Source organism: Mustela nivalis (assembly GCF_964662115.1).
Source record: "Mustela nivalis genome assembly, chromosome: 13".
Lineage (NCBI taxonomy): Eukaryota > Metazoa > Chordata > Mammalia > Carnivora > Mustelidae > Mustela > Mustela nivalis.
Window position 1 is genome coordinate 20,312,270 of NC_139032.1, and position 24,737 is coordinate 20,337,006.

Below are 24,737 nucleotides of genomic sequence, written 5' to 3' on the forward strand. Positions count from 1 at the left end.
TTTTTATTTTGATGAAGTCCTAAGAGTTTATTTTGCCTTTGTTTCCCTTGCCTCAGGAGACATATCTAGCAAGAAGTTGCTATGGCTGATGTCAAAGAGGTTACTGCCTGTCAGATTCTGATGCTTTCCTTAATCCATTTAGGTCTTTAATCCATTTTGAATTTATGTTTGTATACAGTGCAGGAACATGGTTTAGTTTCATTCAGTTGTATGTGTTAGTCCAGTTTTCCCAACACCATTTGTTGAAGAAACTATCTTTTTTCCCTTGGGTATTCTTTCCTGCTTTGTCAAAGACTATATGGTTATTGGTTTATTTGGCTTTTGTGCCAGTGCCATACTGTCTTGATGGTTATAGCTTTGTAATTTAGCTTGAGGTCTGGATTTTGATGCCTCCAGTTTTGCCTTTCTTTTTCAAGATTGCTTTGGCCAGTCTTTTGTGGTTCCATACAAATCTGGGGATTGTTCTAGCTCCTATGAAAACTGCTCTTGGTATTTTGATAAGGATTGCATTAAGTATATAAATTGCTTTGGATAATTTAGACATTTTAACAATGTTTGTTCTTCCAATCTATGAGCATGGGATGTTTTTCCACTTCTTTGGGTCATCTTCAATTTCTTTTATCATTGTTTTATAGTTTTCAGAGTTCAGATCTTTTACCTCTTTGTTTAGGTTTCTTCCTAAATATCTTAGGGTTTTTGGTGCAATTTTAAATGGGATTAATTCCTTGTTTTCTCTTTCTGCTGCTTTATTTTTGATGTATAGAAATGCAACATATTTTCATACATTGATTTTGTATCTTGTGGCTTTACTGAATTCATTTATAAGTTCTAGCAAATTTTTGGTGAAGTCTTTGGGTTTTCATTTCTTTTGGGGGGAGGATTCTATATAGAGTATTAATTCATTTGCAAATAGTGGAAGTTTGACTTCATACTTGTCAATTTAGATATATTTTATTTCATTTTGTTGACTGATTGCTCTGGCTAGGACTTCCATTACTATGTTAAGTAACAGGGGTGAGAGTGGACTTCCTGTCTTATTCCTAACCTTACAGGAAAAACGCTCAGTTTTTCTCCATTAAGAATGATATTACCTTGGGTTTTTCATAAATGGCCTTTGTTATGTTAAGGTATGTTCCCTCTAAACCTATTTTGTTGAGGGATTTTTAATCATAAATGGACATTGTGTTTTGTCAAATGCTTTTCTGCATCTATTAAAAGGATCATATGGTTCTTATCCTTTTATTAATGTTGATTGATTTGCAAATTTTGAGCCACCTTTGCAGTCCAGGAATGAACACCATTTTATTGTGGTAAATGATAATTCTAATGTATTGTTGATTCAATTTGCTAGTATTATATTGGGAATTTTTGAATCTATGTTCATCAGGGTTATAGGTCTTATAGTTCTCTATTTTATTTTATTTTATTTTATTTTAAATATTTTACTTATTTATTTGACAGAGAAAGAGAATGAGCACAAGCAGAGGGTGCAGCAGGCAGAGTGAGAGGGAGAAGCAGGCTCCCTGCAGAGCATGGCTCAATTCCAGGACAGAGGCCCAACAACTGAGCCAGCCAGGTGCCCCATGTAGTTCTCTGTATTAGTGCTTTGTCTGGTTTTCTTATCAGAGTAATGCGGGCCTCATACAATGAATTTGGAAGTTTTCCTTCCATTTCTATTTTTTTGGAATAGTTTGAGAGACTAGGTATTAACTCTTCTTTAAATGTTTGGTTGAATTTCCTCATGAAGCCATCTGGCCCTGGACTTTTGTTAATTGGGAGGTTTTTGATTACTGAATCAATTTCTTTGCTGGTTATAGATATGTTCAAGTTTTCTATTTCTTCCTGTTTCAGTTTTGGTAGTTTATATGTTTCTAGAAATTTATCCATTTCTTCCAGGTTGTTCAATTTGTTGGTATATAATTTTTCATAGCATTCTCTTATTATTGGTATTTCTGTCATGTTGGTTGTGATCTCTCTTCTCTCATTTCTGATTTTATTTACTAGGGTCCTTTCCTTTTTATTTTGATAAGTCTAGGTAGGAATCTATCAATTTTATCAGGTATTTATTTAAATTTTTTATTTTTTATAAACATATATTTTTATCCCCAGGGGTACAGGTCTGTGAATCACCAGGTTTACACACTTTACAGCACTCACCAAAGCACATACCCTCCCCAATGTCCATACTCCCACCCCCCTTCTCCCAAACCCCCTCCCCCCAGCAACCCTCACTTTGTTTTGTGAGATTAAGAATCACTTATGGTTTGTCTCCCTCCCAATCCCATCTTGTTTCATTGATTCTTCTCCTACCCACTTAAGCCCCCATGTTGCATCACCACTTCCTCATATCAGGGAGATCATATGATAGTTGTCTTTCTCTGCTTAACTTATTTCGCTAAGCATGATACGCACTAGGTCCATCCATGTTGTCGCAAATGGCAAGATTTCATTTCTTATGATGGCTGCATAGTATTCCATTGTGTATATATACCACATCTTCTTGATCCATTCCTCTGTTAATGGACATCTAGGTTCTTTCCATAGTTTGGCTATTGTGGACATTGCTGCTATAAACATTCGGGTGCACGTGCCCCTTTGGATCACTACGTTTGTATCTTTAGGGTAAATACCCAATAGTGCAATTGCTGGGTCATAGGGCAGTTCTATTTTCAACATTTTGAGGAACCTCCATGCTGTTTTCCAGAGTGGCTGCACCAGCTTGCATTCCCACCAACGGTGTAGGAGGGTTCCCCTTTCTCCGCATCCTCGCCAGCATCTGTCATTTCCTGACTTGTTGATTTTAGCCATTCTGACTGGTGTGAGGTGATATCTCATTGTGGTTTTGATTTGTATTTCCCTGATGCCGAGTGATATGGAGCACTTTTTCATGTGTCTGTTGGCCATCTGGATGTCTTCTTTGCAGAAATGTCTGTTCATGTCCTCTGCCCATTTCTTGATTGGATTATTTGTTCTTTGGGTGTTGAGTTTGCAAAGTTCTTTATAGATTCTGGACACTAGTCCTTTATCTGATATGTCGTTTGCAAATATCTTCTCCCATTCTGTCAGTTGTCTTTTGATTTTGTTAACTGTTTCCTTTGCTGTGCAAAAGCTTTTAATCTTGATGAAATCCCAATAGTTCATTTTTGCCCTTGCTTCCCTTGCCTTTTGTGTTGTTCCTAGGAAGATGTTGCTGCGGCTGAGGTCGAAGAGGTTGCTGCCTGTGTTCTCCTCAAGGATTTTGATGGATTCCTTTCGCACATTGAGGTCCTTCATCCATTTTGAGTCTATTTTTGTGTGTGGTGTAAGGAAATGGTCCAATTTCATTTTTCTGCATGTGGCTGTCCAATTTTCCCAGCACCATTTATTGAAGAGGCTGTCTTTTGTCCATTGGACATTCTTTCCTGCTTTGTCGAAGATTAGTGGACTGTAGAGTTGAGGGTCTATTTCTGGGCTCTCTATTCTGTTCCATTGATCTATGTGTCTGTTTTTGTGCCAGTACCATGCTGTCTTGATGATGACAGCTTTGTAATAGAGCTTGAAGTCCGGAATTGTGATGCCACCAACGTTGGCTTTCTTTTTAATATCCCTTTGGCTATTCGAGGTCTTTTCTGGTTCCATATAAATTTTAGAATTATTTGTTCCATTTCTTTGAAAAAGATGGATGGTACTTTGATAGGAATTGCATTAAATGTGTAAATTGCTTTAGGTAGCATAGACATTTTCACAATATTTATTCTTCCAATCCAGGAGCATGGAACATTTTTCCATTTCTTTGTGTCTTCCTCAATTTCTTTCATGAGTACTTTATAGTTTTCTGAGTATAGATTCTGTGCCTCTTTGGTTAGGTTTATTCCTAGGTATCTTATGGTTTTGGGTGCAATTGTAAATGGGATTGACTCCTTAATTTCCCTTTCTTCTGTCTTGCTGTTGGTGTAGAGAAATGCAACTGATTTCTGTGCATTGATTTTATATCCTGACACTTTACTGAATTCCTGTATAAGTTCTAGCAGTTTTGGAGTGGAGTCTTTGGGGTTTTCCACATATAGTATCATATCATCTGCGAAGAGTGATAATTTGACTTCTTTGCCGATTTGGATGCCTTTAATTTCCTTTTGTTGTCTGATTGCTGAGGCTAGGACCTCTAGTACTATGTTGAAGAGCAGTGGTGATAATGGACATCCCTGCCGTGTTCCTGACCTTAGCGGAAAAGCTTTCAGTTTTTCTCCATTGAGAATGATATTTGCAGTTGGTTTTTCATAGATGGCTTTGATGATATTGAGGTATGTGCCCTCTATCCCTACACTTTGAAGAGTTTTGATCAGGAAGGGATGCTGTACTTTGTCAAATGCTTTTTCAGCATCTATTGAGAGTATCATATGGTTCTTGTTCTTTCTTTTATTGATGTGTTGTATCACATTGACTGATTTGCGGATGTTGAACCAAACTTGCAGCCCTGGAATAAATCCCACTTGGTTGTGGTGAATAATCCTTTTAATGTACTGTTGAATCCTATTGGCTAGTATTTTGTTGAGTATTTTCGCATCTGTGTTCATCAAGTATATTGGTCTATAGCTCTCTTTTTTGATGGGATCCTTGTCTGGATTTGGGATCAAGGGGATGCTGGCCTCATAAAATGAGTTTGGAAGTTTTCCTTCCATTTCTATTTTTTGGAACAGTTTCAGGAGAATAGGAATTAGTTCTTCTTTAAATGTTTGGTAGAATTCCCCCGGGAAGCTGTCTGGCCCTGGGCTTTTGTTTGTTTGGAGATTTTTAATGACTGTTTCAATCTCCTTACTGGTTATGGGTCTGTTCAGGCTTTCTATTTCTTCCTGGTTCAGTTGTGGTAGTTTATATGTTTCTAGGAATGCATCCATTTCTTCCAGATTGTCAAATTTCTTGGCGTAGAATTTCTCATGGTATGTTCTTATAATAGTTTGTATTTCTTTGGTGTTAGTTGTGATCTCTCCTCTTTCATTCATGATTTTATTTATTTGGGTCCTTTCTCTTTTCTTTTTGATAAGTCGGGCCAGGGGTTTATCAATTTTATTAATTCTTTCAAAGAACCAGCTCCTAGTTTCGTTGATTTGTTCTATTGGTTTTTTGGTTTCTATTTCATTGATTTCTGCTCTGATATTTATGATTTCTCTTCTCCTGCTGGGCTTAGGGTTTATTTCTAGTTCTTTCTTCAGCTCCTTTAGGTGTAGGGTTAGGTTGTGTACCTGAGACCTTTCTTATTTCTTGAGAAAGGCTTGTACCGCTATATATTTTCCTCTCAGGACTGCCTTTGTTGTGTCCCACAGATTTTGAACCGTTGTATTTTCATTATCATTTGTTTCCATGATTTTTTTCAATTCTTCTTTAATTTCCCAGTTGACCCATTCATTCTTTAGAAGGATGCTGTTTAGTTTCTATGTATTTGGGGTCTTTTCAAACTTCCTTTTGTGGTTGAGTTCTAGCTTTAGAGCATTGTGGTCTGAAAATATGCAGGGAATGATCCCAATCTTTTGATACCGGTTGAGTCCTGATTTAGGACCGAGGATGTAATCTATTCTGGAGAATGTTCCATGTGCACTAGAGAAAAATGTGTATTCTGTTGCTTTGGGACGAAATGTTCTGAATATATCAGTGATGTCCATCTGGTCCAGTGTGTCGTTTAAGGCCTTCATTTCCTTGCTGATCTTTTGCTTGGATGATCTATCCATTTCAGTGAGGGGAGTGTTTAAGTCCCCTACTATTTTTGTATTATTGTTTATGTGTTTCTTTGATTTTGTTATTAATTGGTTTATATAGTTGGCTGCTCCCACGTTGGGGGCATAGATATTTAAAATTGTTAGATCTTCTTGTTGGACAGACCCTTTGAGTATGATATAGTGTCCTTGCTCATCTCTTACTATAGTCTTTGGCTTAAAATCTAATTGATCTGATATAAGGATTGCCACTCCTGCTTTCTTCTGATGTCCATTAGCATGGTAAATTCTTTTCCACCCCCTCACTTTAAATCTGGAGGTGTCTTCGGGCTTAAAATGAGTTTCTTGGAGGCAACATATAGATGGGTTTTGTTTTTTATCCATTCTGATACCCTGTGTCTTTTGACAGGGGCATTTAGCCCATTAACATTCAGGGTAACTATTGAGAGATATGAATTTAGTGCCATTGTATTGCCTGTAAGGTGACTGTTACTGTATATGGTCTCTGTTTCTTTCTGATCTACCACTTGTAGGCTCTCTCTTTGCTTACAGGACCCCTTACAATATTTCCTGTAGAGCTGGTTTGGTGTTTGCAAATTCTTTCAGTTTTTGTTTGTCCTGGAAGCTTTTAATCTCTCCTTCTATTTTCAATGATAGCCTAGCTGGATATAGTATTCTTGGCTGCATGCTTTTCTCGTTTAGTGCTCTGAAAATATCATGCCAGCTCTTTCTGGCCTGCCAGGTCTCTGTGGATAAGTCAGCTGCCAATCTAATATTTTTACCATGGTATTTTACAGACTTCTTTTCCCGGGCTGCTTTCAGGATTTTCTCTTTGTCACTGAGACTTGTGAATTTTACTATTAGGTGATGGGGTGTGGGCCTAGTCTTATTGATTTTGAGGGGCGTTCTCTGAACCTCCTGAATTTTGATGCTAGTTCCCTTTGCCAATTGGGGAAATTCTCCCCAGTAATTCTCTCCAGTATACCTTCTGCTCCCCTCTCTCTTTCTTCTTCTTCTGGAATCCCAATTATTCTAATGTTGTTTTGTCTTATGGTGTCACTTATCTCTCGAATTCTCCCCTCGTGGTCCAGTAGCTGTTTGTCCCTCTTTTGCTCAGCTTTTTTATTCTCTGTAATTTGGTCTTCTATATCACTAATTCTTTCTTCTGCCTCATTTATCCTAGCAGTGAGAGCCTCCATTTTTGATTACACCTCATTAATAGCTTTTTTGATTTCAACTTGGTTAGATTTTAGTTCTTTTATTTCTCCAGAAAGGGCTTTTATATCTCTCGAGAGGGTTTCTCTAATATCTTCCATGCCTTTTTCGAGCCCGGCTAGAACCTTAAGAATTGTCATTCTGAACTCTAGATCTGACATATTACCAATGTCTGTATTGATTAGTTCCCTAGCCTTCGGTACTGCCTCTTGTTCTTTTTTTGTGTGTTGAATTTTTCCTTCTTGACATTTTGTCCAGATAAGAGTATATGAAGGAGCAAGTAAAATACTAAAAGGGTGGCAACAACCCCAGGAAAATATGCTTTAACCAAATTAGAAGAGATCCCAAATCGTGAGGGGGGAGAAAGGGGATAAAAAGAGGTTCAAAAAGGAAGAAAGAAAAAAGAAAAAAAAAAGAAAAGAATTTAAAAAAAAAAGAAAACAAATAAGAAAAATATTAAAAAGAAAAAATATATATATTAGATAAACTGGTTAAAAAACGTTAAAAAAGAAAAAGGTAAAAGTTAAAAAAAATTTTACCAGAAGGCGAGAAAAAAAAACAAAAAATGAAAAAGAAAAAAATTAAATTAACTGCAAGACTAAAAAAAATCACAGGGAAAAAGCCATGTGTTCCGTGCTTGGCTTTCTCCTCCTCTGGAATTCTGCTGCTCTCCTTGGTATTGAAACCGCACTCCTTGGTAGGTGAACTTGGTATCGGCTGGATTTCTTGTTGATCATCTGGGGGAGGGGCCTGTTGTAGTGATTCTCAAGTGTCTTTGCCCCAGGCAGAATTGCACCGCCCTTAGCAGGGGCTGGGGTGAGTAATCCGCTTGGGTTTGCTTTCAGGATCTTTTGTTCCCTGAGCGCTTTCCGTAGAGTTCCGGAGGACGGGAATACAAATGGCGGCCTCCTGGTCTCCGGCCCGGAGGATCTGAGAGCCCGGGGTCCCACTCCTCAGTGCGCCCTCAGAGAACAGCGCCCAGTTACTCCCTTCTGCCTGACCTTCGGCCGCGCTCCGAGCTCACCGCGCCTGCGACCGGTTCAAGGTAACACCGAGCTGCGAGCTTACTGTCAGCTCTGTCTCTGTAGCCGGCTTTCCCGTTCCAATACCCGCAAGCTCTGCGACACTTAGACACCCCAGATCCTTCTGTGACCCTGCGGGACCTGAGGCCACGCTGACCCCGCGTGGGCTTCGCTCCGGTTTAGCCTCTGGAGCGATGTCCCTCAGCGGAACAGACTTTTAAAAATCCTGATTTTGTGCGCCGTTGCTCCGCCGCTTGCCGGGAGCCGCCCCCTCCCCCCGGGGTCTATTTTCCCGTCGCTTTGGATTCACTTCTCCGCCGGTCCTACCTTTCAGAAAGTGGTTGTTTTTCTGTTTCCAGAATTGCTGTTCTTCTTCTCTTCGATCTGCCGATGGATTTGCAGGTGTTTGCAATCTTTAGATAAGCTATCTAGCTGATCTCCGGCTAGCTGAAGTAGTCTCAGCCTGCTACTTCTCCGCCATCTTGACTCCTCCTTATCAGGTATTTTTTTTAAAGAATGTTCTATTGCTTTTTTAATTTCTGTATCATTTATTTCTGCCCTAATCTTTATTATTCCCCTTATTCAGCTGGCTATAGGTTTTGTTTGTTGTTATTTTTCTAACCCCTTTAGGTGTAAGGTTAGGTTGTTTATTTGAGATTTTCCCTGTTTCTTGAGGTAGGCTTGTATTGCTGTGTACTTTCCTCTTATGACTGCTTTTGCTGCATCTCAAAGGTTTTGGACCATTATGTTTCCATTTTCATTTGTTTCCACATATTTTTTCATTTCTTCTTTGATTTTCAGGTTGACCCATTCATTGTTTAGTAGCATGTTGTTTAACCCCATGTAACTGTGGTATTCCCACGTTTTTTCTTATACTTAACTTCAAGTTTCACAGCATTATGGTCAGAAAATATGCATGACATAATCTCAGTCCTCTTGTATTTGTTGAGGCCTGATTTGTGACCTGCCATGTAGTCCATTCTGGAGAGTGACTCACGTGCCACTGAAAAGAACATGTATTCTGCTGCTTTGGGATGGAATGTTCTGAATATATATATTAAGTCCATCTGGTCCGGTGTGTCATTCAAAGCTTTTGTTTCCTTATGGATTTTCTGCCTAGATGATCTGTCTATTGATGTAAGTAGTGTATAAAAGTCCCCTACTGTTATTGTATTATTATCAATTATTCCTTTATGTTTTTATTGTTTTATATATTTAGATGCTTCCATATTGGAGGCATAAATATTTATATTCGTTAGATATTCTTTTTACTTAAGATTTTATTAATTTATTTGACAGAGACAGTGGGGGAAGGAACACAAATGAGGAGTCAGAGAGGGAGAAGCAGGCCTCCTGCTGAGCAGGGACCCTGATGTGGGGCTCGATCCCAGGACCCTGGGATCATGACCTGTGCCAAAGGCAGACACTTAATGACTGAGCTACCCAGATGCTCTGATTTGTTAGATATTCTTGTTGGATAGTCCCCTTTATTATGATATAGTGCCTTCTTCATCTTTTATTACAGTCTTTGATTTAAATTCTAGTTTGTCTAAGTATTGCTACTCTGGCTTTCTTTCGATGTCTGTTTACATGATAAATGTTTCTCCATCCCCTCACTTTCAATCTTCAGGTGTCTTTGGGTCTAAAATGAGTCTTTTGTAGGCAGCGTATAGATGGGTCTTATTTTTTAATTCCTTCTGACACTCCGTGTCTTTTCATTGAAGCATTCAGTCCATTTTCATTCAGAGAAATTATTGATAGGTATGCATTCAGTGCCATTTTATTACTTTTTTGATCATTGTTTCTGGAGGGTTTTTTTCTGTTCCTTTCTAGTCTTTGTCATTTTTAGTCTTTCCTCTCCACTCAAACAGTTAGTTCCCTTTAATATTTCTTGCAGGGCTGGTTTAGTGGTCATGAACTCTTTTAGTTTTTGTTTGTTCTGAATTCTAAATGATAGTTTTGCTGGATAGAATATTCCTGGCTGCATATTTTCCCCATTCAGCATGTTGGATATATCATGCCACTCCCTTTTGGCTTGACAAGTTTCTCTTGAGAGATCTGCAGCTAGCCATATGGGTCTGCCCTTGTAAGTTAAACTTCTTTTGTCTTGCTTTTTAAAGGATTTTTACTTTATTGCCATATTTTGCAAATTTAATTACAATACCTCTTGGTGTTGACCTGCTTTTATTGATTTTGATGGGAATTCTTTGTGTCTCCTGGATCTGGACATCTCTTTCTTTCTCCAGATTAGAGAAGTTTTCACCTACAATCTCCTCAAATAAATTTTCTGCTGCCTTTTCTCTCTTCTTCTTCTTCTTCTTCTTCTTCTGGGACTCTTGTGTTACAAATGTTATTAAGTTTGATAGGGTCACTAAGTTCTCTAAGTCTATTCTCATGGTCCCCAATTCTCTCTCTTTTGTTCAGCTTCATTATTTTTAATTATTTTATCTCCTATATCTCTTATTTTTTCCTCCATTTCTTCCATTCTTGTGGACATTCCACCCAGTCAGTTTCAAATCTCAGTTATTGCATTTTTAAATTTCTGATTGATTGTTTTTTAATTTTATTATCTCTGTGGTAAGGGCCCACATAGAGTCTTCATTCTTTTCTCAAACCCAGTGAGTATCTTTATGATTTTAGCTTTAAATTCTCCACCAGTCATATAATGCATATCTGCTTTGATTAGATCTGTCTCTGACCTTATCTTGTTCTTTCTTCTGTGATGAATTCCTCTATCTTGGTGTTTTGTCTAAGTCTCTGTCTTCTCTGTGTTAGAAAAACTGCTTGTGTTTCCTGTTCTAGACAGTTACGCCTTTATGAAGAAGAGGTCATACAGTGTCCAGAGCCTAGTGCTTCAGGGAGTGTCTCTGCTGTGTGCTATATACACTCTGTTGCTATGTTTTGGTTGCTCTGTCCTTCAGGCCAGTCATCTTTAGAGGTTTTCCTTGCCTAGAGTAGACAGTGTTTGGTCCTTAGCCAGAGTGTGGTGAGTTCTAATGAGGTGTGCTCTGGTCTGCTTCTTAAGTGAGACCTGATGCTACTTCTACTAGAACTGAAATCTTGTAGAACTTCCTGGCCTGGGCTAGAGTTGTGGTGTGTGTGTGTGGAGGGGAGGGGGGTTCTGTTGGTCTTTTGTTGAAGGGGCCCACTGTGCTGATCGTTAGGCCCACTTGCCAGAGAAAAGCAGTGTCAGCAAGGAGCAGGAGGTCAGGATTTCATGTAAGCAGGTTAGGCAGCCAGTGTTGATGCTGTGCTGTTTATGGAAGCTGTTTTGTGCTGAGGAGGGTATGGGGTGGGTGGAGGATGGGTGTGCCTTCAGGTTCCTTTGTCCCCAGAGAGGCACCTCTGCAAATGCCACCCCCCACAGACACATTCCAAGAAGAGTGAACAGTTTCTCCCTTATAAGTCTTAGTCATTTCTCAGATCTTACTGTCTGCCCCAGAGTTGTATGTCTGCTTTCTTTACAGGAGTAAGGTGTTGCCCTAAAGACACTATCCCAGTCAAGCACTCTTACCTTTAAAACTCCAGTCTTTGAGCCCCACTGGTTGTGAAAATTCATAAAAATCAGCTCCTCTTGTTTTCCCAGCCAATGGTTTCAGGGGAGTGTTCTGCATGTGCTTTATCCTATATACTTCCCTTCTCGCCTTTTTCTACGAGTAGAGCTTCTTCCTCTCTGTAGCACTTGCAATCCATTGCTCCCCCAAACCACATCTCCACACTTCCCATCTTCTTCCATGTGACCTCTCCTTTCCTGTAGTTGTGCAGTTTGTTCTGTCAGTACTCAGGTCAATTTTATGGATATTAAGAATGATTTGCTAGTTATCTAGTTGTGCTCTAGGGATGAGATGAGCATGGGGTTCTCCTACCATGCCACCATCTTAAATCCCCTTCTCCCCAAAATCTGAATATATATTATTTAATTTTTTAAAAAAGCACATGGCTAGTAAGCATATGAAAATATGCTAACCAACTTGTATTCCCACCAACAGTGTAAGAGGGTTCCACTTTCTCTACATCCTCTCCAACACTTGTTGTTTACTGTCTTATTAACTTTGGCCATTCTAACTGGTGTAAGGTGGTATCTCAGTGTGGAGATTCCTTAAGGAATTAAAAATAGAGTTACCCTGTGACCCTGCAATTGCTCTACTGGGCATTTACCCCAAAGATACAGATGTAGTGAAAAGAAGTGCCCTCTGTACCCCCATGTTCATAGCAGCAATGGCCACAGTCACCAAACTGTGGAAAGAACCAAGATGCCCTTCAGTGGATGAATGGATAAAGAAGATATGGTCCATATATACAATGGAGTATTATGCCTCTATCAGAAAGGATGAATACCCAACTTTTGTATCAACATGGGTGGGACTGGAGGAGATTATGCTGAGTGAAATAAGTCAAGCAGAGAGAGTCAATTATCATAAGGTTTTACTTACTTGTGGAGCATAAGGAATAACATGGAGCACATTGTGATATGGAGAGGAGAAGTGAGTTGGGGGAAATTGGAGGGGGAGACAAACCATGAGAGACTGTGGACTCAGAAACAAACTGGGTTTTGGAGAGGAGGGGCCTGGGGGGGTTGGGTGAGCCTGGTGGTGGGTATTATGGAGGGCATAATTTGCATGGGGCACTGGGTGTGGTGCATAAACAATGAATTTTGGAACACTGAAAAAAAATAAATAATATTTAAAAAAAAAGAAAATGTACTACATTTTCATCAGCAAATTTTAAATTAAAACAATAATGGCATATCCCTACTTACCTAGTCAAATGGCTAGAATCCAAAACCTGTAATACAAAAGTTGGTAAAGATGCAGAACATCAGGAGTCCACATTCATGGCTAGTGAGAATGCAAACTGTTACAGCTACTTTGAAAGATGTTTGGCAAGTCTTTTTTCTTTTTGCCAAACTAAACAGTACTCTCACCATATCATTTAGTAATCATGCTCCTTAGAATTTACCCAAAGAAGTTGAATAGTAATGCCTGTGTAAAAATCTACACATGGACATTTATAGCAGCTTTTTTCATAATTGCCAAAGCTTGGAATCAACTAAGATGTTTTTCAATAAGTGAATAGATAAACTGTGCTATATCCATACAAAGGAATAGCATTCAACAATACAAAGAAAAAACTGTCAGGCCATGAAAAGATATGGAATAAACTTCAATATGTATTGCTAAGGGAAAAAAGCCATCTGCAAAGTCCACATCTCATATGATTCCAACTATATGGAGTTTAGGGAAAGGTAAAAATGTAGAGATAGTAAAAAGATCAGTGGTTGCCAGAGGTTGGGGGAAGGAAAGATTAATAAGTGCAGAACCAGAGTGGTGGGTGTTGCTTTAGGACAGTAAAACTACTATGTAAGATACTATAATGGCGGATACATGTCATTACACATTTGTCAAAACCTCTATAATGCACAAAATAATGAGTGAACTCTAAACTGTGCACTTTAATCAATAATAACATATTAATACTGATTCATTAGCTGTAACAAATGTATTGCCCTGGTATTAGATATTATAATAGGAGAAGTTAGGTAGAGAGGTGAGGGAATATATGAGGACTCTATTTTCTGCTTAATTTTTCTGTAAACCAAAAACTGGTTAAAAAAAAAAAACTAGTAATTTAAAAAAAAATTTGCTAGACTTACACACAGAACTTGCACACAAATACAGCCATAGCAGCAGTATTTCTAAGAGCCAAAAAAGTGGAAATAACCAAATGTCCATTAGCTGGTGAATGGAAAAGTAAAACATGATATATCCATACTACAGAATATTATTCAGCCATCCAAAGAAATGAAGTACTGACATATATACTAGAGTGTGGATAAACTTTGAAAGAGTGTTATAAAAGGAGCTAGACACAAAAGCCTACATAGTATATGATTCCATGTGTATGTACAGAATAGGTAAATCTATAGAGACAGAAAGTATATTAGTGGTTGTCTAGGATTGGGGGAAATGGGGAGTGAGTGACTACTAGTAAGTTTCATTTTCTTTTGGAGGAGGAGGTGATTAAAAATGTAAAATTGACTGTGGCAATAGAAGAACATCATATTAAATTGTACATTTTAAATTGTACGGAAAGTGAATTATATCTCAGTAAAGCTATTATTTAAAAACCATTAATAGTGTATTCAAGAAAGTCCATGAACAACACGTGCAGTTTAAGTGAAACTATCATTGAAAAGCAACAAAAGGAAAATTCTAGAATTAAAAAAGCAATAGTGGAAATGAAGCACTCAGTGGATTGGTTTAATATTACATTAGTCAAAGAAAGGATTACTAAAGTCAATTTTAAAAATAATCAGACTAAAATTTGGAGGAGAAAAATGATATAAAATAGAGAAATAAGTATACAAGACCCATGGAGTATATATAAAATACAGTGGCTTACTAGGCCCAAATTATGGGGGGTAGGGCAGGGACATGCAATATGCAATGTACCTGAATCATAAGAACTTCTCCTAAGGAAAAATGAGGTTCTGATGCCAGAAGTAGAAGGAATAAATTACAAAGAAAAACACGATAAACTATAATCTAGATACTCTAATAAATATAACAGGCTCCATGGGGTTGTAATCTAGTACAAACAGTAAGAAAATTATGTGACACATGGTACAGGGTGCTTAATATTGCTAAGGAAAACTGTCTTGGGAGGAAGTTTAATTTTTCAATTTTTAGATTCTATATGTAGGTGATACCATGTAGTATTTGTTTTTCTCTATTTGTAGTATTTGTATTTCTCTATTTGTTTTTCTCTTTATTTCACTTAGCATAATAACCTCCAGTTTGATCCATGTTGTTGTAATGATAAGATTTCCTTCTTTTCTCAGGTTGAAAAATATTCTATTGTGTATCTATAGACCACATTTCCTTTACTCTTTCATCTGTCTATGGACGCCTAGGTTGCTTCCATACCTCAGTTGTTGTGAATAATGCCACAGTGAACATAGTACAGATAGTTCTTCAAGTAATGATTATGTTTCCTTTGAATATGCAGTTGACTCTTGAACAATGCAAGGGTTAGAGGACCCTAATGCTCTGTGCACTCAAAAAATTCATGTATAACTTTAGACTCCCCTGGGAACTTAACTGTTATTAGCCTGCTATTGACTGGAATCCTTACTGGTAACATAAACAGTCAATTATTAAGTAATTCACAGGTTATATGTATTATATACTGTATTCTTACAATTAAGTAAGATAGAGAAGAGAAAATGTCATTAAAAACATCATAAGAGAAAATACACATAGTACTGTACTGTAAAATATCTACATATGAGGGGACCTGAACAGTTCAAACTTGTGGTTTTCAAGGGTCAGCTGTATACCCAGAAGCAGGAGGAAGACTTTAAGACACAAACTAAAAGACATTGTAGGAATGGAAAACTCCGGACACCTAGAAAGAGGGACTATGGACTGTTTGAAAGGACCATGGTTCTAGGTTATATATAGTTTAAATTATGACATTTCAGTAAGCCTGTGTATGAAGACTTGCTTACTTTTCTGGATTTGAATAGACTACAAAGAAGTCTTGCTAAGTTTTGGACCAACACCAAAAAGTAGAAATACTGTTTTTTTTATGATGAAACTGAAGGAAAGGCAAGCCCTGTAAGCAGCATGAAGACCCACTAGAATTTTCCCTGATGATCGTGCTAATTCAGGAGAAGGACCTAAGGCCATAGACCAATTTTGAAAGCAAAATAAGGCTGCTGAGTCTTCACCTGGTGTATGAGATTAAGTTTTAAAGGCATATGATGCAGTGGCTATGTCATGGCTGGCAGAGCTGGCTGAGTTGTTGAAAATGGCTCTCGAAGGAATTGGACAATAGATATAGAAAAAGAACAGAAGAACATAAATCCAAAGAGTACAAGGACAAAATTAAGAAGCAGAAAAGCCAAAATAGAGAAGAAAAACTGTAACCTAGAAAAAACAACCCCAAATTTTGTTCTTTAAAAAGACCATTGGAATAAGCAATATTTGACAAAGGTGATAGAGATATGATTAGCCTTAAAGCAGAGATTTTTTTTCTAAGTTACCTAAGTCTACCATGCTAACTTTATACCAACACATTTGAAGATCTAGACAAAGTGGATGACTGTTGAATAAATTGTATGTAGCCAATATTGACTTATATTTTGAGTAGAAAATACAAACAGCTTTGTGGAATTGGAAAGCATAATCAGATATCTACACCTTAGAGAGACATTGGTTGCTTTCCAATTCATTAAAAACAATAAATGAATAAAGCTAGAAGGACACTCACATAAAAATCAGACATGAAAAATATACCCAAATAAAGCAGCCATAGGTTGCTAAAAGTACATTTCTTTTAAGTTCTTAGATTCTAGTTAATAGTAGCAAATGGATTCCAGCAGCATATTGGAAAAAAAATGTCATTATGATCAAGTATGACTTGTCACCATAAAACAGATTTGTAAAAGTAAAATAGTATTTGGAAGGAAGAGAGAAATGTCCATATCCAATATCAAAATATACTCCAAAGTTTTAAAAATATAAAAAGCTGTGGTGGTACGTCAATATATCATTGAACCAGAAGAGGATCCCATGCATATGTGGGAATTAAAATATAGGAGAAATAAAATACAGGCTGTCCTTCCTTGTTGAACTGCTAAAAATGATGAGGCAAGCTGATCTATTTAAAGTGATCTTAATGAGAAAAATAGGACAGTTCCATGACCTTAAACATTTTCTGACAAGACATTAGAAATGCTTCCTGTTGGTTATAAAGGTATAGACAAATTTTAAAAATAGTAAACCTAATATTTAGTGAATATACCATAATGAAAACATTAGAAATACTTAAGAGTTAACACAGGTATTTCCATTGTAAACGTCTCTTTCTTTCAGTTTCCGGCCCACCACATAAGAAGCTTGGAAGTCACACCTCTGTCCTAATAAGCAAAAAGCTGAACAAACTGGAAAATCAAAAATTCTTCTTGGATTCTTTAGGAGAGTGGGATCACAAGAGCAAATCACTGTCCACAAAATTGGAGAGGCAAATAGGCAGATAGAGAGGACAACTTACTGGAGCAGAAACCTGAGAGCAGAAATCTATAGAAACCAGTACAGAGGTAGGAAAACCTGAACTAGAATTGGCAAATTGCTAGAGGTTTACTGTTAAAAAAAAAAAAAAAAAAATTCTGTGAGTTAAAAACTCCAGGGAAGCCCCATACTTTGGTGAGTTTTCCTTCTTGGAACTCTACCAGATTGTCTTTTTGAAGTTCAGAGAAAAATCCCCTTAGGGTTCTGGCAAGGGGAGGAGAAAAAGCACAATTTTGAAATACATCAGAGCATTCAGTCACTCTTATGGACTGTACTCAAGAGAAGCTGTTTTGCCAGAGCCCTAACCTCTTGGGGTTTTGTTAAAGTCTAACTGAGCTAGAGGAAGGGCAATACTGAACTCCAGCCCTGTCCACCCATTCTGTCCCTGCCAGCAGGTGGGGGAAAAAACCAAGGAGCACTTGTGAAGAGCATAGCTAAGGGGCACTGTCTTACTATAAGACTGAAATCTAGTTGTAGGACTCTGGACTGCTTCCATGTCCCCACATTGTAACATCACATCACTAAAGGCTTATTTACTGCAGTTAATTTTATCCAGTGTCTCAAGTCTGGATTTTTAAATGGTGGAAAATGGAATCATATAAAATGCTTAATTAACACCACAAATGGCAGAAAAAGTGTGGCATACAAAAATAGGAAGAAAATGGGGTGCCTGGGTGGCTCAGTGGGTTAGGCATCTGCCTTTGGCTCCAGTCATGATCCTGGGATTTGGGATTGAGTCCCGGGTTGTGCTCTCTGCTCAGAGGGGAGACTGCTTCTCCCTCTCCTTCTGCCTGCTGCTCCTCCTGCTTGTTCTCTTTCTGTCAAGTACATAAATAAAATCTTAAAAAAAAAAAAGAGAGAGAGAGAGAAAGAACAAGGGCAACAAATACAAAACAGTAACAAATATGGAAGATATTAATCCAATTATATAAATAATCACTTTAAATTACAACAGCCTGAATATATAAATCTAAAGAGGGAGATCATCAGAGAGGACCAAAAAATAAGATCTAACCATAAGGCACCTATTTTACATATAAAAATACATATAGCTTAAAAGTAAATGGGTAGAGAAAAATATACCATGCCAACATGAATCAGTGTGAGTAGCTATATTAATTTCAGATAGAAGACTTCAGGACAAAGAGGTATTATATAATAATAAAGGGGTCGATTCTCCAAGGACACATAACCATTCTTAATGTGTATGTACCTAACAACAAAGCATCCATGTTTGTGAGACAAAAATTGATAAAAATGTAAGAAGAAAGAGAGGACTCCATGATTAGCTGGAAATGTCTACCTCCCTTCATCATAAATGGATAGCTCCAGCAGGCAGAAAATCAGTAAGAACATGAATCCCACAACACCACTGACCAGTGGATATAACAAACATCTGAAGACCACCTCATTTAACAACAGCAGAATACAAATCTCAAGCTCAAGTGGACTATACACCAAAACAAACATCATTTTGGACCCTAAAACACAACATGACAAATTTAAAACAGTAGAAATTGTAATGTCTGCTCTCAGACCACACTGAAATTAAACTAGAAATCAAGAACTAATAGAGAGATAGAAAATCCCCAGGTACTTGGGAGATTAAACAACACACTTCTAAATAATACATGGGTTCAAAAAAAATCTCAGGAGAATTTTTAAAATATTTTGAAGAAAATGAAAATGAGAACAGATCATAATTTGTAGGATGCAGTGAAAACAAAGCATAGAGGGAAATTTATAGCATAAATGCATAATTAGAAAAGAAGAAAGATCTAAAAACCAGTCACCTAAGCTTCTACCTTATGAAACTAGGAAAATAAGATAAAATACAATCCAAAGTAAGCAGAAAAAAAAAAAAAAAAAGAAAGAAAGAGTAGAAATCAGAGCAAAATATCAGAGAAATTGAAAAAAAGTAGTCAATAAAATCAACAAAACCAAAATCTGATTCTTTGAAAAAACAAAATTAAAAAGACTTTAGCCAGGTTAATGAAAGAGAGATGACAAATCATTAATATCAGAAATGGAGCAAAGGATACCACCATATTCCATAGGTGTTAGAAGGACTACTATGAGGGACTCTATGCCCACACAGTTGAGAAGAACCTGGATAACACAGACCAATTCCTTGAAAGACACAATCTGTGAAAACTCACACAAAAAGAACTAGATAGTCTGAATAAGCCTACATTTATTTTAAAAATTGAATTAATAGTAATTTTCAAAACAGAAAACACCAGACCCAGATGCATTTACTGATTAACTCTACCATTTGTGGAAGTAATTATACCAATTCTCCACAATATCTTTCATAGGGTTAAAGCAGGGGAACACTTCCTAACTCATTCTATGAGGCCCTAACATCATACTTAATGGTGAGAAAATAAAATCTTTCCTGCTAAGATTGGGATTAAGGCAAGGCTGTTCCCTCTCAACACTCCCTCTCAGCATTATACTGAAAACTCTAATTAATGCAATGAGCCAAGGAAAGGAATTGAAATGAGTACAGAGTACAGACTGAAAAGGAGGAACTAGGGACACCTGGGTGGCTCAGTTGGTTAAGCAGCTGCCTTCGGCTCAGGTCATGATCCCAGCGTCCTGGGATCGAGTCCCACATCGGGCTCCTTGCCCCGCAGGGAGCCTGCTTCTCCCTCTGACTCTTCCTTCCACTCTGTCTGCCTGTGTTCGCTCTCACTCACTCTCTCTCTGACAAATAAATAAATAAAATCTTAAAAGGAGAAACTAACACTGTCTTTATTTTTGCAGATGACACTACTGTCTATGTAAAAAAATCAGAAAAATATCAACGAACTTCTGAAACTAATAAGTGATTATAGGAAAGTTGCTCCATATCTGTTAGAAAGTCCAGCACCCAGAACACCAACAACATCTGATGCTGACTACCGACAGGAATGTGGAGCAAAACAAACTCTCATTTGTTGCTGGTGTGAATGGAAGATAGTTTGGTGGTTTTATATGAAACTAAAACAAATAAATAAACAAAAAAAAGAAGAATCAGACCTATACATACAGAGAACAAGCTTATGGTGGCCACAGGGAAGATGGACAAAATGTGTGGTGGGGAGTGCAAAATATAAGCTTCCAGTTATGGAATGAATTAAGTCACAAGAATAAAAGGTAGAACATAGAAGAATAGTCAGTGATACTCTAATAATGTTGCATGATGACAGATGGTAGCCACACTTGTGGTGAGCACAGAATAACCTATAGAGATGTTGAATCACTATGTTGTATACCTGAAACTAAATAATCTCCTGTGTCAACTATACTCAAATAAAAAAAATTAAAAATAAAAACTAAACATACTTTTGCCATGTGACCTAGCAATTGCTTTTCTTGGTATTAACTGAAAGGAGCTGAGAAGTTGAGTCCACATAAAAACCTGCATAAGGATGTATATAGCAGCTCTAATTGCCAACACTTGTTATCATCCAAGGTATACTTCAGTGGGTGAATGGATGAATATCTGTGGTATATCCACACACTGGAATATTTATTCAGGGTTAAAATAAAATCTACTCTCAAGCTGTGAAAGGTTATAGAAGAAACTTAAGTGCATATTGTTAGGTGAAAGAAGCCCATCTGAAAGTCTGCATATGGTATGATTCTTACTCTATGACATATTGGAATAGACCAAAATATGGAGACAATAAAAAAGAACAGTAGTTTTCCAGGGATTAGGGTTAAGGAAGGTATAAGTAGGCAGAGCTGAGAGGATTTTTTACGGCAGGAAAACTACTCTATATAATACTATACAGATAAATATATGTCATTAGACATTGGTCCAAACCCATAGAATGTAGGGCACCAAGAATGAATCAAGGTGACTGTCAACTCCGAGTCATAATAATGTTTCAATGTAGGCTTCTCAATTATAACAAATACACCACTCTGGTGTTTCGGGAAGTTGACACTGCTTATGTGGGGACAGGAGATATAGGTAAAGGCCCTACTTTCTACTCAATTTTGTCATGAACCTAAAACCACTGTAAAAGAGAGGGTCTGTCTTAAAGGGAAAACAGAAAAACTCAAGACTAGTTTGCCCTCCTCTTGTCGTATAGTTTACAATAAAGAGGAAGAATCTTTTCTGTACCTTGGGAGATTCTCATACTCCACTCTGAGTTTGTAATCGGCTTCTAACATTTTATCTTTTGTGCTTTCAGTGTGGGGAAATATATCTGAAAGTCTTTAATGTGAAGCTTTTGGCTGATGTCATTTACGCTCAGACATCTTCATCCTCTTGTCCTGATCATTCTCCTCAGGTACTGATTTTGCCTTTACTAGACTGCTTTGGCTGCCTATTTACTCTCACTGTGCCTATAGATTCAACACTTCCAGCAGCAGCTATCTCTATGATAGTCCTTTCACATTCTATGAGAATTTCACTTTCAACCTGCTTGTCTTTGTTGCCTCTCGCTCCTGATCTCGATTATCCTGCTTTGTGATCTGTGATGTGGATGTTCACTAGGAGGACAAGGAAGCAGCAGAATGACACGTTTTGCTGTTTGTGTGTGACTTGAATAATATGCCCAGTGACCCAGCCCTGGCAGACAATGAAAGAAGTGACCATTGATCATGATGCACATCTGTTACCTATGTGGTTATTTGGGTTCTGAGGATCTAGCTGTGAGGTTTGTCTTTAGGTACTTCTAACCCTGAATATATGGTGGTAACTGAAATGTGAATTCCATTGTTCCAGGACTGGGATTATTTAACTAAAGCGTGGGACCTGCAATTCATTCAGAGATGTACTGTGCAGAGCAAGGACAGCCTGTAGTTCAGGCATTTAGTAATATTTTATTATAAGAAAAGAAATATGTAGAAGAATGTAAGGTAGGGTGATAAACACTACTTTTTTTTAAAAAGATTTTATTTATTTATTTGAGAGAGAGAGAGAGAGAGAGAGCATGAGAAGGGGAAAGGATCAGAGGGAGAAGCACGCACCCTGCAGAGCAGGGAACCCAATTTTAGGACTCAACCCAGGGGACCCAGGATCATGACCTGAGCTGAAGACAGTAACTTAACCAACTGAGCCACCCAGGTGCCCCAGAAATACTATTTTTGTTAAGATGAATTCTTTCCCTAAACAAAACGGGAAAGTGAGATGTCAGAAAGAAAAAGACAATGGATTTGACTTTGTAAACCATAAAAAATTCTACATGGCAAAAGTTAATCTAAACAGAGTTAAAAGATTTAAAAGATAAGTGACAAATTAGGAAATATAAACTTTTTAAAAAGATTTTTATTTATTTATCTGACAGAGAGAGAGAGCTCACAAGTAGGCAGAGAGGCAGGCAGAGGCGAGGGAGTGGTGGGGGCAGCAGTCTCCCAGCTGAGCAGAGATCCCGATGTGAGGTTTGATCCCAGGAACCTGGGATCATGACCTGAGCCAAAGACAGAGGCTGAACCCATTGAACCACCCAGCGGCCCAGGAAATATAAACTTCTGACCAAGAATTTGGCCAACCATTCCTTCCACAACAGCAGTATAAGGATGGGAAATCTGAGGGAGCCAAACTTCATGAGTCAATAGCTGAGAGGCTCATCCCAGTGTCTCCTGGTCCAGACTTAATTTTATGGAATGCAGAGTACCTTCCAACAGAAAAGGCAGGGAGTTGCCAGTCTAAAGCAGATCCTGTGCAATGCACTTAGAGAAATGTTGAGTAACTATGTGATGGATGAATCTATAAGAAAAGAACAATTAACAGAATGTCTGTTTCTCCCGGGGCAGAATTCCTCTATTGTCTCTGCACCACTGAGCTTTGCAAAACATCAAAACACACAGTTTCTAGCAAATCACACTTAAACAATCAAGAGGGAAAGAAATGGAAGAGCTAATGAACTTGTCAATTACTCTCGTAGCCCTGGCTCCTGAGAATCAGAATGATGGGAAATACCTGACGTCAGGCAGAGAGACCTTATGGGGCAGAGAGATTCAAATGAAGCAGAGTAGGGCAGAATGGCTCTGATAACCCACCGAGATTGAATTATTTAGAGTCCCAACTGGAAAATGTTGATTAAGAAATGAGAGGATACAGCTGGAGCAGCTCCTGTAATTGTGCCTAAATACCTCAAATATTCCTCAGGAATCCTGCGGACAACTGTGTCAGAGTGGAGCTGACAAAGGGAGTATAATAAGCACAGAGATCATGCCCTTGTCAGCCAGCATACGGAGAGCATCACTGATCCTCAGCAAATCATTACTGATCCTCAGAAAAATGTACTGTGACTGGGTCTAAAACCTGACTGGAATTTTCCATAGATGTATGATATTGGAGATGGGTTTGCAGCTGCACTTGCCAAATCACCTTTGCAAAGCACAGGAGGTCACGGCCAGAGAAGCAAAGGCTGCTCTGCTCTTTCTCAAGCAGAAAAGGATTTTCAAGGTGCCAAGTTCTCTTCCACAAAGGATGGGGATAGCCCATTATGGATTAGTGATTAGTATAAGGATCTGTGATCCCTCGGCTAATTTCAGTCTTGAAGTTGGGGTATAGGGTCTCAGGTGCTGGGTGATCAGTCACAGTCCCTGGGAACAGATGTTTAATCAGGACTGGATAGGGTGCATTCAGGCTTGGGCATCTGGCAACGGGTACTAGCTCCTCTTCTGCCCTCCACAAGTCCCTCATACCTTTGAATCTATAGTTTTTGTTTTGTTGTTTAAGTATATGAAGTGGGGATAGCACTGCTTGGTGACATATTCGATTAAAAAAAAAAATCATCCATTACCAAGTGCAAACTGAAAAATAAACGCTTTCTCTTAGTGAGCCTGAATGGCAGTTTTCTGAACTTTTTTGCTCTGGGCAATGTTCATAAATACACCAGCGAAAAAGGAGACAGTACGTAGTCTTTTATCCAAAATGGTCTTGAAGCGTGTGACTCTTTTTCTTTTTTTTTTTAAGATTTTATTTATCTGTTTGACAGAGAGAGAGAGAGGTGGAAAGAGCATGAGCTAGGGGGAGCGGTAGAGGGAGAGAGAGAAGCAGACTCCTTGGTGAGCAGGGACCCTGATATGGGCTTGACCCAGGAACCTGGGATCATGACCTGAGCTGAAGGCAGATGCTTGACTGACTGAGCCACCCAGGTGCCCCAAAACGTGTGACTCTTAATCAAGGTTACATGCACTGTGGTTAAGAATGCAGGTTAACATTGGTTAAGTGTGTCTTAAGCCAGTATGCCAGAATTTAAATTGTCACTCTGAAGCATGGTAAAGCCTTGGGACAAATTACTTCCCTATGCTTCTTTTTTTCCTGCGCCTTCAAAAAATAATAGTATCTACCATATGAAAGGCTGAATAATACCCTTGCTCCAAAATGTCAATGTCCTAATCACCCAAACCTGAGAATGTCACCTTAAATGACAAAAGGGATTTGGCAGATGGGATTGCTGAGGACCTTAAAAGGGAGATACTCTTTGGATTATCTGATGGACCCGGAAAGTAATCCCAAGCGTTCTTCTAAGAGAAAGGGAGAAGGAGATTTTACGACAAAGACAGTGTGTCGATGAAGCAGGGATTCCCGAAAGCCAAGGAATTCTGCCAGGCACCAGAAGTGAGTAAAGGCAAGAATGGATTCTCCCTTAAGAGGGAGCACAGCCCTGTTAACTCCTGATTTCTGCCTAGTGAAAATGTTTTCAGACTCTAACTTCAGAACTGTAAGAGGATAAATGTGTTTTAAGCCACTGAGTTTGGGGCCATAGGGAACTCATCCCTCAGAGCAA

General features: G+C 38.3%; 1 long non-coding RNA gene across 1 annotated transcript in view; it reads left to right on the plus strand.

Annotated features, from left to right (window-relative positions):
* Positions 1–20,341, plus strand: part of LOC309845972 — a 233,086-nt gene extending 212,745 nt beyond the window's left edge. Inside the window, exon 5 of the long non-coding RNA XR_014301636.1 lies at positions 19,768–20,341. This is a non-coding gene — a long non-coding RNA (uncharacterized lncRNA). The remainder of the gene's footprint in view (positions 1–19,767) is intronic.
* Positions 20,342–24,737: the final 4,396 nt, after the last annotated feature.